Below are 4,220 nucleotides of genomic sequence, written 5' to 3' on the forward strand. Positions count from 1 at the left end.
CCTCACACCCCCCTGCCCGCTCCTGGTGTGGTCGGTGGTACAGAAAGCCCTGGGAGACCTGGAGCAGACCGTTCCAGGTTAGCCCTACGGCGTCATCTGCCAGGACCAGTGCCTGCCCCAGAACTGATTTGACCCCCGGCAACCCCCAACTCCCGGGATCCCACCGCTTCAGCCCTTTGCCGAGTTGGACTATGCTAACGGGGGCGGGGCCAGTGGGAAGGTTTAGCCAGGCTGTGCCCGAGTGACTGACAGGGCAAGGGGCGGGGCCAGGCTGAGCGACTGAGGAGGAACCTTCAGGGAAGGGGCGAGGCCAGCAGTCGGGCGGGGCCGGGGATAGCTGACCGGCAGGGGCGGGGCTGAGACGGCGGAGCGCGGGGCCACTAGAGGGAGCCCGGCGGGAAGGGGACACAGTGACTGTCCGCGGGGCCGGGAAGGGATGGCTGGGACCTCGAGGCTGGGAAAGGAAGGAGGAGACGCGGGTCCTGGCAGGTGTCAGGACCTAGAACAAAGACCTCCTGTGGGTGGGACCAGGGACGCCTTGGGGGCGGGGCTGAGGAGTCCTGCATGACAGCCGAGGGCTCGGCCGAAACAAAGTCCTTACAGCCCTGCAAGGGATTCTCCTTACGGCGGAGCACCCGAGCTTAGTGCATTTCGTGCCCCAGGGGAGGGAAGGTCGCCATTGCTGCCCGGGCTGCCACCACGGCCTCCCCTCCTCCGAGGGCGTCTGTCCTGGGGCCGGATCGATGCAGAGAGATCAGACCTGCCCGAAGGAGGTTTCTACCTTCCAGGCCCCCGGGCCCAGTCCGGTCCCAGCGATAGTCAGCCCAAGGCGGCCACCTGCCCCTGACCCAGCTACCGGGTCGTTCCCAGGGCCGGGGAGCCCGCCACTAGAGGTTGTCCCCGGTTCGGCGTTTGGTTCTGACCCGCCCGCCTGTCCACAGTTGCAGAAGCGCTTTCTGAACTGGTCCCTGGAGCTACGGATCTTCGCTCGAAGTCCTCTGAGCCTGCGCTGCTGCCTGGGCACCCGCGTGCTGGTACTGCCTGTCGCCCCGCGGGCTTCAGTGCTGCGGCCAAATCCGCGTGTCGGCCGGAATCCCAGCTAGTGAGCCGGTGGGCCCCGCCCCCGATTCTGACCACGCCCCCTGTTCACCGGCCCCCCCCCCCGCCCGACTGGCCCCACCCCCTCCGTGCCCCTGATTGACAAACCTTTCGTCTCTGGCCCCGCCCCCCACTTCTTGGCCCGGCTCAGACCTCCTCCCCAAATTCACCCGGCCCTCGGGGCTCCAGAGCGGCTGAGGATAAAGGTCCGCCACTCTGTTCATCGCCTCTGCCTACTTTCGCCTGCGGGTCCTGCATGAGGTCGAGGTCTTTCTCGGGCCCGAGGTGGGTCCTACGTGAAGCCTGAATGGAGGGGGGCGGGGAGGCGGGTCGTGCCGGCAGGATGCTGAGGCCGCGGCCGGCCGAGGTCTTCCTCGGGCAGAATCTAGGGGGCTCCCTGGATCTGATCAAGTGGGCCGGAGCCGGAGGGTCGCACTCAGGGCCAGCGGGAGAGGGGCAGATTCCTCTCACATGCTGTCCCTTCTTTTTCTGCAGTGTCAGTCTGCATTCCCATTTACGCATCCCCAGCCTTAGCGGTGAGTGGCCTGTAATGCCCCAATCGGAGCTCCCTCCCCTCTGTGCCCAACAAGATTTCCGGGGAAGACTCCTGTTACTGGCCCAGAACCCCCGAGAGACCTGCCTTATAAGAGACACAATTCCCAGGTTCAGGACCTCCAGAACCTGCTCCCCATCGCCTCACAGGCGGTTGTTCTGCCCTAGATCAACCTTGAGCCACCCAGCCTGCCTCCATCCCATCCCCCTCAGCCCTGGGGCCAGCTTCCCCAACAGATGTTCCTTATCACAGCATCGCCCACATCCTCAGTCTGGACAGCCTGCAGTTCCCACGGAGGCGCGGGTGGGAGAGGGCAGGGCGGAACAGAGGGTCTGCATCCCCAAATGCCTTCCCTTGGGAGGCCCTCTGAGGGCTGGGGAAACTGCAGCCCATGTGGCCACCAGCTCAGCGGGGCAGCAGTAGAGTCCCTCACTCCAGTGCAACCAGCACCCCTGTCCTTGACAAGACTCAAGGCGAGCTCTCCCCAGGTTGCCTGAAGAAGGGTCTCCCCTCGCCCTCTTCAGGACACTGGTCGGCATCCAAGAGGCAAGTGGCTGGTCTTCTTGGGTGTCTCTCAGGTCTGTAATTCGCTTAGTCCTGCAGAAGCGGGAGGAGCAGCTCCCAGGAGTAAGGAAAGCTGGTCCTGGGAGCTGGGGGTCTTTTGGAGGTTCAGGGAATTCCCACAATTCCCACACTGCCTTCTGAGGCTTTGTGTCTGTTGCCGCTAAAGTCCAGAATGGAGATTCATCCACCCTGCCCACTGAGGGCTTCTCTATCACCCTCCCGAGTCCCTGTTCTTGTCGGCTTATCTGCCCCCTGGGGATGACGGAGGCACGTACCTCCAGACATTGGCTGGGGTGTGTCCTTATGGCCTCACTGGGCTACACAAACCCTGCTGGATGGGGGAGCACTGGGCACACCCCGTGGGCCCAGAGCTGGGAGACCTAGAAATCTCTGGTCCTAGGTCACAGCAGTGACCATCCACCTTCAGTGTTCTAACAACCCCAGGACACATTTATTTCACTCGTGCTCTGTTCCATTTAACCATATCACTCCCCTACTTACCTTTGGTGACCTTCCCTCTTCTTCTTTTTTTTTAAAATAGATTTTTATTGATTTCAGAGAGGAAGGGAGAGGGAGAGAGACAGACACATCAATAATGAGAGAGAATCGACTGGCTGCCTCTTGCACACCCCCTACTGGGGCTGGAGCCCGAAACCTGGGCATGTGCCCTTGGCTGGGAATCAAACCTGAGACCCTTCAGTCTGCAGGCTGACGCTCTATCCACTGAGCCAAACCAGCCAGGGCGACCTTCCTTCTTTATAAAATAAAATCTGCCGAACCGGTTTGGCTCAGTGGATAGAGCGTCGGTCTGTGGACTGAAAGGTCCCAGGTTCGATTCCGGTCAAGGTCATGTACCTGGGTTGCGGGCACATCCCCAGTAGGAGATGTGCAGGAGGCAGCTGATTGATGTTTCTCTCTCATCGATGTTTCTAACTCTCTATCTCTCTCTCTTCCTCTCTGTAAAAAATCAATAAAATATATTTAAAAAAAAAAAAACATCTTAAAAAAAAAAAATAAAAAAATAAAATAAAATAAAATCTAAGATCCATACCATGGCCTCTGAGGCCCTGCTTTGTGGTCCAACCCCACTCCAACTGTCCCCTTTGCCCATTACATGCTGGCCAAGATCGCCTTTCTCTGTTCTTTGAATACACCTGTGTTTTTCTGCTCTTGGGCCTTTGCACAAGTCTTTTTCTCTGCTTGGAACTGGACTGTAAGCCCTATAAGGGTAGAGATTGTGTTTGGTTTTGTTTGGCTCTATATCTTAAACTGGTAAACAATAGATAATAAATGCCAGCTGTAATAGGTCTTAATAAATAATCTATATAATAAAAGCCTAGGACTTGTATGCATGCATATAAGCCCAATCAATGGACACAGACACCAGGGGGGGTGAGGGCATGAGTGGGGGGTGGGGGACAATGGGGGGATAAAGACACATATGTAATACCTTAATCAATAAAGAAAAAAATTTTATTAAAAAAATAAATTTAAAAAAAGCCTAAGTGACCCTTACAGCAGAATGACCGGTTGCTATGATGCGCACTGACCACCAGGGGGCAGACGCTCAATGCAGGAGCTGCCCCCTGGGGGTCAGTGCGCTCCCACAGGGGGAGCACCGCTCAGCCAGAAGCTGGACTCATGGCTGGCAAGCGCAGTGGCAGTGGCGGGAGCCTCTCCTGCCTCCACGGCAGCACTAAAGAGCAGCAAACAGGCGGGTGGTAAGGAGTGAGGGGTCCCGGACTGCGAGAGGGTGCAGGCTGGGCTGAGAGACCCCCCCCCTCCAGAGCACAAATTTCGTGCACTGGGCCTCTAGTTCTTGAATAAATGTGTTTGATGCTTTTCTATTGACTTAATCTTTTCACAGCCATGTAAGGTAGAACTATCATTAAATCTTTTTTTTTAGAAAAGAAACAGGCACTCAAGAGTTAGGCCACATGTTGAAGGCACAGCTATGATTTGACCCCCCCAGGGGGGCTTTTTTCACTCCTCATTGGGGATGGGG

At 57.4% G+C, this 4,220-nt stretch overlaps 1 protein-coding gene across 1 annotated transcript in view; it reads left to right on the forward strand.

Moving 5' to 3' along the window:
• The first annotated feature begins 1,235 nt into the window (after window positions 1-1,235).
• LOC102442350 overlaps window positions 1,236-4,220 on the forward strand; it is a 10,816-nt gene continuing 7,831 nt past the window's right edge. Inside the window, exon 1 of the mRNA XM_006089391.3 lies at window positions 1,236-1,383. The gene's annotated coding sequence lies outside the window, so the exon portion shown is untranslated. The remainder of the gene's footprint in view (window positions 1,384-4,220) is intronic.

Source organism: Myotis lucifugus, unplaced genomic scaffold (assembly GCF_000147115.1).
Source record: "Myotis lucifugus unplaced genomic scaffold, Myoluc2.0 scaffold_60, whole genome shotgun sequence".
Lineage (NCBI taxonomy): Eukaryota > Metazoa > Chordata > Mammalia > Chiroptera > Vespertilionidae > Myotis > Myotis lucifugus.